Genomic DNA, 18,402 nt, shown 5'->3' with positions numbered 1-18,402 from the left:
GAGCATAGGCCGGCCCTCTCCCACTCCCACAGGCCACGCCCGTCTCCGTGAGAGTGTAAGATAGACAAGTCAATGAGTGGGAGCTTATGATTGTATAAAATGGTGAAGTGGGTCTGCTGAAGTGCTCTGGCCCAAAACTAATTGAGTGTGGTGACTTATATACCGCCTGTCGAGTGTTGTAGCTTCTGAGAGGGGTACAGCTGGAGCCATTTGACACACAAAGGAACCTCCAAATCTCCCATCCCAAGGGCTACCCATTGCCCTTCTCTCCATGTAGCCCATAGCAGTTGCATAACCAAACAGTATAGCTCGTAGTCTGGGACTACTACTCTGCACTTGGCAGTAGGAAGCCAAAACTTGACCAGTGAGATCCTATGTCACTTCGTGCTCTAATGTAGTCAGAAGCAGTTCATCTATTTCTCAAAAGTTGGCCTGGGTACCCAAATGGTGCTCTCAGTGGATCTCGTTCCCCAACTCTTAAGGCCCATCATCTGTGCACGGCGCACACAAGGAGTAGGCATTACATTGCCTCCAGTTTACTTGGAGGCCTGATACTGCACCGAAGTGCACGAGTGACACACAGCCCCCTCTACATCAGATAGCTTCACACAGAAATATAACAGCACGTTGTTTGCATACAGCAATACACAGAGTCAGGTGCCACCGAGGTCTAGGCCATGGAAAAAATTACCCTGCCTGAATGCTAATGCCTGGGGCTCTACTACCATTACAAACAGTACTGGGGACTGAGGGAGGCCCTGCTTGGTGCCTCTTCAACATTGCAGGGGCTTGAAATAAACCTTCCATTCTTAACTTATGCTGTTCGGGAGTATATGCAGTCCGGCCAATGAAAGAACCCGCTCCCCAGGCCCATCCTGGCCACAGCTGTACAGGAAGTCTCAATGCAGGGCATAGAAAGCCTTCTGTATGTCGACTGCCAGTGCTAAGGCTTTTGGATACTCCCATAGACAAGAATACAAGACACGTATCAGTCATCTGATAGTAGCTGTGAGTCACAGTAAATCAAAATGTATCCAAGTATATCAGATCCTAGAGCCGAGGCAGCAATTGCTTGACCAATATTTTACTGAGAATTTGATAGTCCATGTTTAAAATCAAGAGTGGTCTGTATAAAGCGGCAAGTCCCTCTGCCTTACTTCACCTTAGAAGCGGGATGATCAGGACTTCACAAATGGCAAGAGTGATAGTGCCAGGTTTTGGTGGGGGGGGGGGGGGTTATACAGTCTGGCCAGCATAAGAGCCAGGTCTGCATATGGTGAATAGAATTTAAACGATAAACCATCAGACCCTGGCACCTTCTAATTGTCCAAAGACTTGATGGCCCCTCTCACCTCTTGCACCAGTATATTCCCTCTTAATAAGGTGGCCATGTCATTCCTCAATCTGCAGGTCCCAGCAACTAAGACATAGCTGGGTCAGTCTTGCGCACCCAGGCTTGGCCAGTCAGAGTAGAGACTGGCATAATAGTTCTGAAAAGTGAGGTTGATTTCCACTTGTCTGAATAACTTGTGCCCCGCAGGGTGAAGGATGGATAGTATCTGGTATTGGAGTATGGTGTGGTGGGGTTAGTGAGCCATGCGAGTAATAGCCCAGCCCTGTCTCGCTCACTATGTGCCTTGAGAAGATACTGACCATAGTCATCACGCCTCACACTCTCTATTAACTTCAGTAATTTCTCGCTTTCATTCATCGCCTGCTAGAGTGCAGCAAGAGTTTGGGGCCAGCTCTGTTTTGACTATCAAGTAGCCTTTCTTGATGCAGGATCCCAAAATGAAGGTGTGCACAGATCCCTTTCGAGGAGACTATGAATTGTCCTCGAACCACTACATTGAGCACCTCCCACTCAGCCAGTGCAGAGGACACAGTGCCATCATTCTCAGGAATGTAGTTACAGATGGTTGTTGCAAGACAGCCCTGGAAGACTGAGTTTTCTTAGAGATCAATGTTCAGTTTCTAGGCTGTGATTGGTGATCTAGGGAACAGGGGCGGCTCTAGGCTCATGGTGGCCTTGTGCAGGGAGCGTAGGTAGGGGGTCCGGGGAGGGCGGAGCGCGGAGGGCAGTGAAGTGGGCGGGGGGGGGGGGTTAGGGTGCTAGGAAGTGGAACAGAGCCGGAGCCTGCCAAATCCATGCCAGGGGCTGCCACGCAAATATGTATCCATCCTCAGAGGATTATTATATTAAGGATATATATTGGCGTGGTGGCCCCTGGGGTTTGGTGGCCCTGTTCAGGTGCACAGCTTGCACATGCCTAAGGCCGCCCCTGTAGGGAAGCCACAGGCTAGTGCCAGCAGGAAAGGATTATGATCTGAGTGAATCTTGGCCAGGTACACTCTATGAAGAGTCCTGCTGTATATCAGTCCATTACAAAGCAGTTTATCCAAACGCACATAGAGAATATGCATTCCAGAGTAATATTCTCAAGAGTCAGGCTCCATTCTCTTTAAGCATCAACCAACCCCCATCCACACATCCAACTTCAGAAAAACCTTGTTCTGGCATGTACTGGGGAAGTAGGCAATGGCTGGTGCACGTTATCTTGGGTTGCATCTGCTATACAATTAACCCCCTCCCCCCTGTGACCAGCAGGACGTGTAATAGTGTAGAGAGGAGTGGGGCTAGTGATGTCAGGATGGATTGTTGATATGTATTTGAGGCATACTGATTTAGCAGTGCTATGTTCCCAGCAGCTTGTCCCCTAGGTACAATGAATCTGCTTTCAGGGTCAACAACCTAATCCTGTGGGAGTAAGGGTATGCCCAGGAAAATCCAGATGACCACCCACAACCCAGAGAGAAGGCAGAGTAGGATGTGAATTATATCCGACCCTGCCATCTCTTCTGTAGTACAAGCTCTTGCCCCTTGGTGAGGTGAGTCTCTTGAAAGAAGCCGACTTGAACTTTCCACCGCTCGATGAATGCTTGAAGTCTGTTTTCTTGCTCGGGGAGCTAAAAGCCCTCACATTCCATGTGAGTAATCTTACAGTGGAGGGAGAAATAGCCATGGTCAATAGTTACAGTAATAGGTCCAGCCAATAGATGGACCTTCTCAAACAAGTTTGACTCCAACACAGGGGTGGCCGCCATGGATTGTTGGTGGCAGGGGGCATGGGCAGGGGTTGGGGGGTGTAAAAAAAGAAAACAAAACATACCCCTTTGCTGCGCCTCTCCTCCTTCGTCCCGCTGTTGTCTCTCCCTGCCGGTCTTCCAGGAACAGGAAGCACCCGGGCTGAGGCTCCCCTGAGCCGATCACAATGCTGCATGCAGTGTTGTGATTGGTCTGAATGTCGTGGTGTGGCACTCAGTCAGGGAATGGGAGCCTGGGCATGTTCTCCAGCAAGGCTGTAATGTAGCCTGGGTGGAGAACATGCAAAGTGCGCATGAATGTTTGGCCGGCCGGAGACGGACGGTCAAACATTCCTACCCACTTGGGGATTGCAAACCACTCTTCTCCTGCTCTGTCAGCAGTGCAGCCCTGACCCACACTGCCCGCAAAGCTGCTGCAGCACAGCAAAAATAAAAAGATAATAACCTCGAGTTATTATCATTTTCTTTATTTCACTGCTACATAGCAGTGGGGTGACACTCCTCCACCTTAGCTCAGGAGTTGCTACTGTTCCAACAGGGATACAAATAAAGAACCTCCAAAACAAGCCCCAACTGACCCCACCCTGGACTATCATGTCAGCATCCAGGCACCATTGGAAAAGTCGATGCTCGGCCATGCTACCTTGGTACCATGAAGGGAGGGAGGAGGGAGATTCAAAGTTACCAAATCGAGAGCCCAGCTTGACCTCAAGGAAGGGATTGATCTGGATCACCTTGTAGTCAAGTGCCTGGGCAAGAAAGTAAAGTAGTGGAGCCTCCTAAAGAAACAATGAGGAAGACCATGTGGGAGGTCAGATTATATTGTCAACTGTGCCAGGGGTGACCTTGGGTAGCTGTACACTGGCACTGGATCTGTGGGCACTGCCGAATATTGAGTCAGTGTCTACCTCCGAAATGATGGCCCCTCCTGGGCTCCCACAAGAGTGTGGAATTGTCGCTGCTACCACCACCGCATCATCTCTGCTGACTCTGGCCTGCTGCTGAGTGGGGAGGACCCCGCTTTGCCAGAGCCTCTTAAGCCTGAGGTGTCAAGAGGGTGCTGAGTGAGGGTGCGAGTGACTACCCAAGTCATAGGTGTTGATCCACTACCAGACCTCCTCCGCGTTAGTGAAGAAGGTGGACCTTCCCTCCAGCTGACATCACAGTATGGCTGGAAATAACAGTGCCTACAACACGCCTAATTCCCAAAGTCTCTTCTTGGATGCTGAGAGGGAGATCCTTTGTCTCTGTACTGTACTCTACTGTAATCCAGAAATAGCTAGACTTGTGTGCTAGCCACAGTAAAGGGGCCAGCGCTTCCTCCTGCAGCAGGATACAATGGGTGAGGGCTCTTGCTACAATATCTTCGATATCCCATCCAGCCCGAGCTAGGTTAGGTTACACAATTGGTGTCAACCATAACTCTGGTTAAGAACAGCACTTTGTTTTGATAATCATTATAGAAGTGGGAGTGTATGTGCTGGACCTTGATAACTCCCAGTCCCTATGTTTCTCTATATTAGTTATGTTCTAGCCTTACACAGAATGCATCCAGACATATCTACATATAGACGTTCTCAGACAGAACATAATAGACAGAGACTTCACCCCCATATGTGCTGTGCATAGCCACCAAAACCTTGTAGAAGGCAAAGTGCTGCACAACTAAACACAATGTCTCACACCACACCAACATACACCGTCTAACTTCTCTGAAAAATCCAGGTCAAACATACCACATAAACATTGCCTCATATATTTAGCTGCTGGGAATATGATGCATAGATAAAGGTAACTCCCTCCTCCACTTCTGCAAAGAAATGATGACACTTCTATTGTGCAAGCATCTTTCCACACTGTAAAAACTCCCGACTAACCACACATTTCCATTCCCATTTATCCAGAATCTCCTTTTCCCTTGTGCTCTGCCCTCTCTTGTTAGGGCCACCTACTTAATAACCTCCCTTTCCACAGTGCTCCTCTGCCTTACAACTAGGGTCCCACTCTGCAAATCTAATTCATACATTCAGACACCTCAAGCCAATGTTATCATCCATAGCCCGACTTGTATTTGCAACAAGAAAAGGTGATCCTGTGACCACTATCATGAGAAACTTGATTTGGTTTCCCCACTGAATGGTACAATATGGACTGCACAGTCTAGAAAGCCTCGCATTTGTATGGGCCTCCCTGTCTCTCCAGTCTGCTCATGATATCGGGTGAACAAAGAGGACTCGGAAGCAAGCACTGTCTATACTGAAATGTAAAATGATTCCGAACTCCCCATGTTCAAAACGAATGTTTCTCCTTCCTGTTGCTTTAAGGACCAGGCATTTACTGGTGTCCTTCAAACAACATTTTAAAGACCACCTTTTCCTGTTATTTATGAAATCTGAACCTTTTTTGTGTCCTGTCTTAATGGCTTCCTTTTTGGTTCTAGGCTCCAGACAGCCTTAGTTTTCTTTTTGACAGACCTATTGCTTCCAATCCATGGCATACTTTGAGTGGGCTTTGAGCCAGTCCTGCGCTCATGAATGAATGACTTTGTTATCTATCTCAGTTATCAAAGGCTTTTATCCTTACTGTTGTGCTTTTACCGCACGGAGCAATTCGCAATCAGTGTTCAGAGTGAATGAGTTGTACCCTTTCACTTCTCTATTTCTTTTGAAGAGAGGACTCAACAGGAGTTAATGTTTCCTCTCTCCGCTTGAGCCTCTGCACACTCCCATGCACTCTCCTCACCTCTTTCACTCTTCCTCATTACAAACATTTTGTATTTATTTATTTTTTACGAGGGCTGACAGCTGCTTGCTTCTTTCTTTGCACGGGTGCACACATTTTTTTCACTTTAAAAAAATGTCAATTTACCATTCTACCATGGTCATCTGCAATGTTAGAATAGTAACTTAAAATTGGCCACCTTAGGTCACGAAGCATCTGCATGCACGTATTACAACACGTGTGAGCACTTAGGATGGGTTTTCTTTATTACAAAATCTATTGCAAGATTGCGGCCAAGAATGCAAAAGTATTTTGATACATGATTTTGTATGAAATTGTCAAAAAACACTGGCAAACCTCAGTCTTTTAGATTTGAGATCCATTGTCGTTACCAATTACTGTTGGGGAACCAAGGTACTTGCTTTGTTCAAATACTTTTGTCAGTCCATAATGCTACATAAGACTTTCACAAATTAATACATCATTACGGGCACAAACCCACAAACATATGGTTCAGAAAGACGCAAAATCCTCCCATTTAGGAAAATTTACATGCACTTGACAGTTTCCTGAAAAACAGCTCACACCACCTTCAGATTGTTGTAAAACGCAAAAGTGATTTACATAAAAAATGCCTAAAATAACATAATTTAAGACCCTGTTTAAATCAATGAAAATAGGCCAAAGAGATAGAGGAAAGCATATGGGAAGATAAATGACATTAAGGTATATGCAGGTCTAGTATATGACATGCCATGAAGCAGCTAAAGGACCATGGGCCTGATGTATAGGTTGGTGGTAAGCACACTCTGTCAAAACGGTGAAGGAGTATGCTTACCACCAACATAATGGTTCGTCCGTCAAATATAGATGCAGACAGATATTTGTTTTAATCACGATGAAGACTATTCCATCTTGGCCTTGATTAAATCCCTCTAAGAGTCATGTGGAGTGTAATGATGTCGATGCAGCAGTGAGAGTGCCCAGTGACCAAACTGGTCAGGCACTAGGACCAGCCCGCATGAGGGACGAGGGCGGGCGGAAAGGGAGGAGCTGGGAGACCAAGGGGCAGCTAGTCAGTTAGCCGTTGGGATTTGAAGAGGAAGGACGCTGTAATAAAGAAGGTCCTTTATTACACTCACTGTGTCTGCCTGAGTTCTTTATGGTGAGACACTACAACTGGCGGCGAAGGACTACAACCACAAGCGTGTGGACGGCTACAGCGGCAACCAGGCGGTAATTATCCAGCCCGGAGCTCGCCCCACGTCTGGAGGCTCGAGGGCGCCGTGAGTAAGGGTCGAAAACCCTGCCAGTAAGGAGCAGTGAAAATTGCTAAATGCTTCACTCACTATGGGGGATAACTACCATGGGGAGGGGAGCATTTTCTTTTTTTATTTTCAAAAAGAAAATTTGACTTCGAGATTTTATTTTAAAAAATAAAAAATAAAACCGTCTATTGGAGGGTTCTGTCATATTGACAGAGGACTGAGCCCTGCAATCAACTGCGATTTGTGACAGTGGTTCCTGGCAAAGCTTTAATAAATGACCACCTTCGTGACAGTCAATTCTAAATCTAGCGGATGGCACTTCCTCTAGGGTGACGGAGACGCCCTGGAGGAGAAACTGGCTAGCCTTAAGATTATATATTTTGCCCTGAATCTAGTCAGGGGGGTGTACTTTTTATGGGTGCCCTAGGGAGGCACTGTGCATTCCAATACTTCCAGCGAACGATTGTGTAGCCACAGGTACTTGCTTGAAGGTGATTTGCCTCATGTCTCTCCAAAATGTACAAACTGCACCACTCATGACAGGAAATGTAGATGTGGCATGAAATGCTGCTTTATTTATTTATTTGTGATTTCTTAGGCGGCAGAAGCATTTTGTAGGAGCCTCAGAGCATAGAAGGCAATTGAGTGTTAGATAATATGCTCATAAACTAGAAATGATATAACTACGTGTGGCATAATGGGCATTTTTCTAGTCATTAAATATATCAACATAAAATGCAAAATGTAAAAAAATGAAGGAATTAAAATCGTTAATTTGTGTGAATTTAAAATAAATTGCTCAAATCAATAAATTCTAAAGAGCTCCTTCTTAATATTATAACTTCAGGGAAACAATTCACACCACATTGCCTTCTCCTAACTCTGCAATTGGAGTTCTGGACTTTTTGGTTCCGTCCAGAGGTGTCAGGGTACAACACCCAAAGACCCCGGAGTTCCACCTGCCTTGGTGCACAAATGAACAGAAACACGGGCTTCTCGATGGTGGCGTCAAAGACCAAAGGTTTATTACTGCAGGGACACAGAAGTCATAGATACTACACACAGGCAGTAACCAGGAGCCTGTTCAATTCGTACAAAGTGGGTTGCTCCTTATATACTAAATTTTAAGCTGGGGGCGAATTCTTTACATGTAAAACATTCCCAAAACCTTTGTGTCTAAAACAATAAATATTTGACGTTACACAGGAACCGTCGATAATATCGGAGGCCAAACATTGCGAAGAGAGGGGTTCCCACTAGTTTGTCACAATTCCCTGTCAATATTGCATTCAGGACCCGGACCGCCTCATCGTAAAGTTCGTTACCTCCCCCTAATAAAGATTCAGAAAGAAAGAAACAGAGCCAGGTGTGGAAGATAGGAAAGCGGGATAAGAGATGCTTGTGGGTTGTAAATGGGCAAGGCTACCGGCTTCGGCCGCCTAATCATGATCAGGTACAATGGACACGAAGACCAGTTTGGCAGGGCTGGCCTCGGGCAGAGGAGGCAGCCTTTGTCGAGTCATGCAGCTACAGCGTGATCTGGTTTAAGGTGTACGTGTCCATGTAAGAGGTGAATCTCCGGCTAAGGCTACGTGTCCTTAATCAAAGTGGAGTGATCAGAGGCTATTGCATATGTGAGGGCAAGAATCACAAAATGGCGGCCATGATCTAAGATGGATGCCGTGGGTAGATCAGAAATATGTCAATAGAAGGAGTGCTCTTGCTTGTAGCGTAGCGAAAACACCAGGATATACTAAATGGATCATTTGCGGTTCACTGATACCAATTTTATGTATTTCCGACAAACTTGAAAACACGGGTTCAAATTGTCACGGAACCGTCACGGAACCTCAGACCCTCCTTTTGCCCTTACATAGGCAATTACTCAGTCTATGTCAGAATCTAGTTCTATGCTCATCAGGTCAGTGACATGCTGTTGTATCATCATCCTTTCTCGTGTCTTTTCTCCAAACGCAGGTGGTTTTCTGAGACAAGTCGCAGCACAAAGACTACACAGAGCAGGACCACACTGGATAATCAGACAACATGAGAATAGGAATACTAAGATGACACCAATGACCATTAGAACCTTCCATCCCCACGCTGAGATCAGAGTCCAAAACCACTCCATGAAGGACCAGTTTCCCTTGTCTACATGTATGGAGTCTGAAATCTTGTGCAACTTAGAGATCGCCTCATAGACTGTTGGAGCATTATTAGGAATAAAGACACAGCAGCTCGATTGGATCATTCTGCATACCCCACCTCGATCTGCAAGTATAACGTCTAGAACCATACGGTTCTGCAACGTCATGAGCCTATCCGCCTGAAGCTCAGCTGTTAGATTGCTAAGGGCACCAGCAGTTTCGGTAATAGTAGATTCAACTACCCGTGTTAGCTGACGTATGTTTCTACTATTGGCCATAGGCCCCCAGAACGGAAGGAAGCCTTTGAAGAAGTCTCCAGCTTCCTGACCAGCGGTATCTTCCTTGCTGAAGACACCTCTCGCTACTCTGGTTCTGTGGTAATCAGGTGAAGCAGTGTATGTCGGAGGCAGTAGTCGAGCAATATAACATGATCCTGAAAAGTCGGCAGGCAACCATGTATAAGCTCTGTCTCGACAAATGAAGTAGGTACCCCTAGCAGTGAGAAAGGCAGGGGAAGAGTTAGCCGGAAACACGTAAGTCTCTACGCACTCACTCCTCCCTAGCTGAGCTTTCGGATTTCTCCCATTACCTTGCAAACAGACCTGACCTCGGTGAGGTACGACCCAGATTGGAGTTGAGCTTTTACGCTTGCTTTCTCCTAAACTAAGGCGATACTCTGAAGTATTCCAACTTAAATATACTCGCAATTCGTCTCTAGGGTAAGATGGAGTATTATTGACGTCCTTGACCATGTCAATAATTCCCTGGACTAAAGCTTTGTTGGCAGAGTTATATTTAGTGGAACGGGGTGGACGTGGAGGATAGGTTTCAAGGGCATAAGCAAAGATGGTTTGGAAGGCCTGAAATGATCCATTATAGCTGTAAGGCAAAACCAGATAGGGAATACCTTTATCCATGGTGTGAGGTATCAAGCCACACACCCAGCAGTCTGTAGTGTTAACTACCAGTTGGTGTTGGTGCAAGAGCTGTACAAAAGTGTTGTTGGTAAATTCTGAGCGTCGGGCTTGCTCATGTTCTGGAAACGAGTGAAAAGAGTGTATAGAAGAAACAGTAGAAATAGCAGGATCAAGGGGAGGTACTGTAGTAACTGGCACAAAAATCAAATTTATACTAAAGACGATTCCACCCACCAATGTTGCTAAAACAATCAAGAATGTAATGGCACATTGCATCAGAAAGCATTTGCTATGAAGAATTCTATTAAGTCTGTTTCTGCGAACATAAATCACATTTTCTCGTTGCAGCGCAGGAAGCTCCATCTTCTACAATCCGCTCGCGACCACTGATGATGTGTACGTAGATGAAAATGCCTCTATCAGCCCTGGGAGTTCCCAGAACCAATAGAAAGATCGACCTTGTGTCAGACCCCTGCAAATTCAAACTAGGCACACAGCCACGACCCTACGGCTACCCAGACGGCAAGGCAATTTTAAAAACAATAAACAATAGCAAACTTCCTGGCTGAAGGCAAAAGTTCAATATATATATCAAAATCACAATATGCAGTTGCCTGCTTTATTTGTCCATTTTACGGCTTCGTAGGTTGTATCTCTTCTTTGCTGGTACTGTCTGATCGGAAAATAGTGTATCACTAGCAGCTGTTGCAGAGTTCAAGTTCGCAGATAGCAAAGTTTCTTCTGATGCTGGAGACAAATGTTCAATGTTCAAAGGAGTTTTTTCAGGAGGAGAGTCAGGTTTCGAAGTGTCAGTAATCAATTCGGCATCGCTGAAAGAGATGAACTTCGGTGTGATTTCAGATTCGGAGGCACCAATTCCCTTTTTCACCCAGTCGTCGTAAGGGAGCGGCAACGGAACACGCTTTACGTGAGAAGCGTGAATCCAGTGTTTGCGGCCAGCTACACGAACTGCTGTCCTCATTGCCAGTAAGATCTGAAAAGGCCCCACAAATCTTGGCTGAAGGTTCTTCGTCCTCGCGAAGTTCTTGATTACAATGAAGTCACCCGGTTTCAGCTGGTGCCCTGGACTCTCCGGAGGTTTTGGCAAAGCATCGAAAACCTGTTGATGAATAAGACTCAATTTAGCAGTCAAGTCGTAAAGGTAGTCTATCAACATAGGATATTCAATGGAGCAAAATTGTTTAGGCCTTGGCACACCCCAGATATTTGCCGGGCGGCCAAACACAATCTCGTATGGACTAAGCCCTATTCTAGAATGCACTGTTGCTCTCGTTGATAACAGGGCCAAAGGAAGTGCGTCTGGCCAGGCTAAACCTGTGGATGCTTGTATTTTGGCTATTTTTAGCTTGAGGGTGCCATTGTAACCCTCAACTAAACCAGCAGACTGGGGATGGTTTGCACTGTGAAATTTCTGTTTCAATCCTAAACCGGCACACACACTCTGCATAACTTTCCCTATAAACTCACTTCCGTTATCTGACCATACAATCCGTGGCATTCCATACCTAGGGAAAAATTCCTTGAGAAGAATTTTGGCAGTAGATAGGGCAGTATTGTCCTTTAGTGGGTATGCTTCTATCCACCTGGAAAAAGCACAAACTACCACCAGGACATACTTTAAATTGTTGCAGCGTTCCATGTGAATGAAGTCTAACTGAATCACTTCAAAGGGACAGGAAGGAGGAGCGAAATGACCAGCTGGAGTTGGAGTTCCCTTGCCAGGATTATGCATCAAGCACACCATACAATTTTTCACCACTCTCTCTGCACACTTACCGATTCCCTCATTCTTCCAGACCGGAGCCAACATCTTACATATCCCTTTAGAACTTATATGCGCTACTCCATGCGCCATCGTCACTACTGCAAGCACATACGCATCGGGCAACATCCAACGCTGCTGTTCTGTCAAATCAATCCAACATCCATTCGAGTCCAACTTGCCCATACTTTCTCTCCATACACGTTTCTCTTCCTCAGTCGCTTCTTTCTGAATCTCTTTCACACTTTCCATAGTGTCTTCACACATTCCAGACTCAGCAATCCATCTTGCAGACGTAGCAACATACATTCTGCTCATCGTGTCTCTAGCTGTCTGTTTAGCAGTTTCATCAGCAAAAGCATTCCCACAACCAACATCATCCATGATTGCTTTATGAGCACTGCACTTCACAATCGCAACTTCAGTCGGCAAGGTTAGAGATTCCAACAAGTCGTTAACTAGCTGACCATGCTGGATCTTAGTCCCATGGGACGTAATGAAACCTCTTTCTCTCCACAACCGGCCAAAACTATGGGCCACGCCAAATGCGTACTGACTATCTGTAAACACATTCACTCTCTTTCCCTCAGCTAAAACACACGCTCTCGTTAGAGCTATTAATTCTGCAGCTTGTGCAGAATTCTGACTCACTCTTGCAGTCTCTACAATCGTCTTCAAAGTCGTTACCGCGTAAGCAGCAGTCACATCACCATTCTCCAATTTAAAACATGACCCGTCCACATACAGCGTACCATCTGGGTCGGATAGCGGAGTATCCTTCAAATCGATGCGTCCTTTTGTCTCTTCCTCCGTTTTGAAATAGCAATCATGTGGCTCGGAATCACTCGACTCTTGATCAGTCGGCAACAATGTTGCTGGATTCAATACATTGCATCTTTTGATCTGAATATGACTCGCTAGTAATGTCAGCTCGTAACCAGATAATCTCGCACTAGTAAGGTGTTGTGTCTTTGTTCGGTTCATGAGTGTATCCACTGCATGAGGAACCATGACCACTAGCATATTGTTCATCACCAAACCAGCAGATTGTCGAATGGAAGCTGCAGCTGCCGCTGTAGCTCTCAAACAACTAGGTAACGCCCTGGCTACCGGATCTAATGTTGATGAAAAATACGCACAAGGGCGTTGTTTATCACCAAACTTCTGTGTCAGAACACTCAACGCGCAACCTTCTCTTTCGTGAACGTAGAGCGTGAATGGCTTACTGTAATCAGGTGTACCCAATACAGGAGCTGAACACAATGCTTTTCGTAATTCAGTAAAACTCTCTTGACATTCATCAGACCATGGCACCGGACTCGGAACATTTTTCCCAGTCAAAGCTACCAATGGTTTCGCTAACAGAGAAAAATTTGGAATCCACTGCCTACAGTAAGAGGTAATACCTAGGAAGGCACGTACTTCTCTCTGTGTGCGTGGAACACTCATCTGCGTAATTGCTTTTATTCTTTCTGGGGTCAACTTCCTTCCCTCCTTTGACAAGAGATGACCTAGGTAGGTCACTTCTTGGCAGCAGTATTGCATTTTCGAAGGAGACACTTTGTGATTCAAATTAGACAAATGATGCAATAGGGAAATTGTAGCTGCTTTGCAAGTTTCCTTGTCATCGGCAGCCACTAAAAGATCGTCTACGTACTGTACTAGGGCAGAACCTGGAGGAAGGACAAAAGAATCTAACTGGCTTTTTAAAGCTTGACTGTAAATTGATGGACTTTCACAATAGCCTTGTGGAGCGCGTTTAAATCTGAAACTGCGACCTCCTAGACAGAAGCCGAAAATATCCCTACTTTCTTCAGCTATCGGAATGCTGAAAAAGGCATTCTTTAGGTCAATAACTGAGAACCATGTAGCTGTGGCAGGAATCAATGTTAACAAGGCAGTAATGTCTGGTACTACAGGAAACTGCGGGATTACAATCTTATTAACTTCTCTAAGGTCTATGACAAACCTATAAACTGGAGGTTTTGTAGGATCAGTTCGCTTCAGAATCGGTAATACAGGACTGTTACAGACATTTCCTCTAGTTTCTTCAACCACACCCTTCTTAATCAAATCTTGCACAATCAATAAAAGTGCACGCTCACCTTCACTCGATATTTTATATTGGGGAATTCTTGGAAACTTCACAATCGCTTTCAAAGTCACTACATACGGTGGAATTTCTAGGAGACCTACATCATTAGGACCAGTCGCCCAAACAGAATCAGGGAGTGAACGTAGCTCCGGCGGGAGTGCGTCCATTGACAAATACATCGGAGAGGTGATATTTTTACCCAATGTAAGCTGTACTCCTTCCGGAGAACAGTACAATGTCGCATATAGTCTTTTTAACAAATCTAAACCAAGCAGGTTTTCATTACAACCTGTCGTCAAAATCAGAGGTGCTTTTAATTGGCACGGTCCAACAGAAATAGACAACGGACCAGATATCGGGTTGTAAACAGGGGCGCCTGAAAAACCTACGGAAACATTTGTTGAGCCAGACAAAGGTGCGCCAGGGAGTTTCGCATGAATGATAGAACTTTTTGCGGCACCAGTATCCAACAGAAACGGTTCGACTACACCTGATGTTGCTACTGCGACATAAGGCCCACTCTGATCCACTGGAACTGATACTACTCCCTCTCTCTGTCCATGGCTGTCCTAGTACCCATTTTGTTGATAACCCTCATCTACTTCATTATAGTCCTCGACAAGATATTGTTGAGATCTATTTTGCTGAGTAGATTGTCCATTTCGTTGATCAAAGTGATTGGAGGGACGATCATTTGTTTGTGGAGGCATAGCACCTCGCCCTCGACCTCTAGAATTCTGCACAAAACCACCACGACCTCTCTGAGCTGCTGCTGCATTATTTTGCGCTAAAATCGGACATTCATTTTTATAGTGACCCTCTTTCTTACAGTACGCACACTGATTCCACTGATATTGAGGTCTTGATGAACCATAATCTGTCCTTTGGTATGAGTTTTGCTGCGTATTAGTCTGATTCGCGCGAGGCGGATACGCCTGCTGCAAAAGAACTTTAGTTTTTAAATCTTTCGTTTTCTTCTCTGGTTTTTTCTTTTCCTCTTTATCTCTATTTTCGTAGTACTGTGCAGTCGCAAGTATTTGCGCTGTCGTAGATACAGCCCACGCACTTTCTGAGTCTTTTAATTTATTGCATAATTCAGGTAACAAATTATGCACAAATTTATCGACAAACAATCTCTGTCCTCCTTCTGTACTCATGTCCTGACCACTATGATCTACAAAAGTCTCTTCAAACCTCGTGAAGAAGTCGGAGACACTTTCGTCTTTCTTCTGCCTGCATGCTGACAACTTGTCCCAATTTACACGCAATGCTGGCATCAGAGTCTTCATTAGATCAATTATTCTACCTGGCAGATTAGCAATTAAAGGTTCGGGTTTCGCACCACCTATTTGTTGACCATCTGCTGCAGTGATAGCTGCCCAATCACCACCTAAAGCAGCTTGATGATCCTCTCTACGAATTTTAGCCCACACTGGTTGCGGAACTACGTTACCAAACAACATATCAATGTCGGCTAGGTTCATTATACAAGCCTCAACTGTCTGTGTTAATTCCTTGTAATATCCGGCTGGATTTTTACGTGGATCTGGCAAGGCCTGTTTCACCGCTAACACTTCTGCTCGCTTCCATGGAATGTGTATCCACACTCGTTGGAACTGTGCTGGAGCAGCTGCAATACCTGCATTATCATCACGTTGTATTGCTTCGCGCCAAATTGGAGGAACCTCCCTCATAGGATATTGGCGACTTTGCTTCACTTTACCTTTTTCTAAATCTCTCGGTGAACGAAGAGATGGATCATTCCTGAAACTTAAAATGAGTTCCATCGCTTCCTTTATATTCTCACCCACTATCATTCCAGCAGCAAACTCCTTTTGAACCCTAATTAAATCTTCCAAATCTGATTCAACATCGTCTTCTTCTATCTCTTCACGTAACAACGAGCACATCTCATCAAAGACGTACCGTTGCGTTGGTTCCTTCCACTGCATAAATGTGTCTAACACATCTCTCGTACTATACCTTCTACCCTTCGAAATCCATCTGAGAGCCGTGGAATCTAAAATTCCCCGTTCCTCAGTACTTGGTAGCTGACTACGTCTCTGAACTGAATCAGGAGTAGGAGTCTTAATCAAAGTTTTATATATAGGAGACAGCATATTAGTAACAGAATCAGTGATTCTTCGACGAACAGAAAGCGGAGTTAGCACACTCGCAGACGTAGAAAATGCAGTAGAGGTAGGAATAGATAACGGAACAGTAGGAGTATCGAGAAAAATAGTTTGAGGAACAGTAGGTACAGATGTAGATATAGAGGCTGGCAGTATAGGAAGAGGAGGAGCTGTAGGAACATTCACATTCATCACAGGAGGTACAGGAACTTGATTCTGGGGGACAGGAGCAGGAGCACCAGGTTGTCCAGCAACCGGCAATTGAACATTCGGGACGAGTGGAGCCGCAGCACCTTGTGCATACGGTGGAGGTGACCGTAACAGATAAGATAACAGAGGATCGTTTTCGGAATCCTCCAATATCTTAGCCATTTTCGATGGCAAGGCAGGATAGCACTTGTCGATCGCTAAGTTATGCTCTCTAATTGCTACATCTATGGCCTTCTCACACTCGTTAGCCTGCAACTGTTTAGTCGCTTGCTCTAGAGTTAACTCTTCTTGTTCTTTCTGTTCTTTCTTCAACCTTTTCATTTCTCTCTGTTTGGATTCTTTTCGCCAATAACGGAAAGAATCAAACATTGCCGGCCGGGCTTTCTTCTTAAACAATTTCGCTTCTAAGTTGTCGAGAATCTCTGGTTCAAAACTACCATGCAGTGGCCAACTAAGGACACCATCCTTCTTACAATAACGGACCCATATCTCATTATAAGATATAGGACCCACGCCATACTTGCAATATAAATCATATAGAGGAGTCCCAATCGGAGGAACCAGACAAGAGTCCTCCAATCGTGAGTCACTGTTGCAACTAAAACAAGACAACATTTTCCGACTTACCATTTTCAGTCCGGAACACAAAACAAACAAAACACAGAACAAATATGTGCACTCGAACCAAGAACTTAGGCCTACCAAAACGAACTGATGTATCGATACCCAAACTAAACCAAATAGATTATCGTAACTAGAACAACCAATGATAATCTGACAAAACCAAACCAAACCAAGAACCGATCAAGGATTTTTAACAATCCTCACAAAAGTAACCAGCTAGCTATCACTAAATACTTAACTGAGTCACTGAAGACGTCACCAAGGAGAAACCCGTCACGTTTCGCCGTACTAAGGACTGCACCTCTTCGGGTCCAAGACAGGGCGACGGTCAAGGCAACGGCCCACTGCAGCCGTCCTGAACGGGAAACCCTCGTGGAAGAGAACTTCGGGCCACTTTTGCGATATGCCGGGATCGATGAAGTGGGGCGCCTCCCTCAGGAATCTTCACACGAAGCTTCTCGAACTCTTCAGGCCTTTGGACCGGTACCGAATGACGTCGCCCGACGTTGGGCGCCAAATGGAGTTCTGGACTTTTTGGTTCCGTCCAGAGGTGTCAGGGTACAACACCCAAAGACCCCGGAGTTCCACCTGCCTTGGTGCACAAATGAACAGAAACACGGGCTTCTCGATGGTGGCGTCAAAGACCAAAGGTTTATTACTGCAGGGACACAGAAGTCATAGATACTACACACGGGCAGTAACCAGGAGCCTGTTCAATTCGTACAAAGTGGGTTGCTCCTTATATACTAAATTTTAAGCTGGGGGCGAATTCTTTACATGTAAAACATTCCCAAAACCTTTGTGTCTAAAACAATAAATATTTGACGTTACACAGGAACCGTCGATAATATCTGAGGCCAAACATTGCGAAGAGAGGGGTTCCCACTAGTTTGTCACAATTCCCTGTCAATATTGCATTCAGGACCCGGACCGCCTCATCGTAAAGTTCGTTACCTCCCCCTAATAAAGATTCAGAAAGAAAGAAACAGAGCCAGGTGTGGAAGATAGGAAAGCGGGATAAGAGATGCTTGTGGGTTGTAAATGGGCAAGGCTACCGGCTTCGGCCGCCTAATCATGATCAGGTACAATGGACACGAAGACCAGTTTGGCAGGGCTGGCCTCGGGCAGAGGAGGCAGCCTTTGTCGAGTCATGCAGCTACAGCGTGATCTGGTTTAAGGTGTACGTGTCCATGTAAGAGGTGAATCTCCGGCTAAGGCTACGTGTCCTTAATCAAAGTGGAGTGATCAGAGGCTATTGCATATGTGAGGGCAAGAATCACAAAATGGCGGCCATGATCTAAGATGGATGCCGTGGGTAGATCAGAAATATGTCAATAGAAGGAGTGCTCTTGCTTGTAGCGTAGCGAAAACACCAGGATATACTAAATGGATCATTTGCG

General features: G+C 45.4%; 1 protein-coding gene across 1 annotated transcript in view; it reads right to left on the bottom strand.

Moving 5' to 3' along the window:
- The window catches only part of TBC1D2 (TBC1 domain family member 2), a 516,269-nt gene that overhangs the window by 322,666 nt on the left and 175,201 nt on the right, over positions 1-18,402 (bottom strand). The gene's annotated exons all lie outside the window — the stretch shown is intronic.

This window comes from Lissotriton vulgaris, chromosome 3_1, assembly GCF_964263255.1.
Source record: "Lissotriton vulgaris chromosome 3_1, aLisVul1.2, whole genome shotgun sequence".
Lineage (NCBI taxonomy): Eukaryota > Metazoa > Chordata > Amphibia > Caudata > Salamandridae > Lissotriton > Lissotriton vulgaris.
This window is presented reverse-complemented; position numbering and strand designations above follow the sequence as displayed.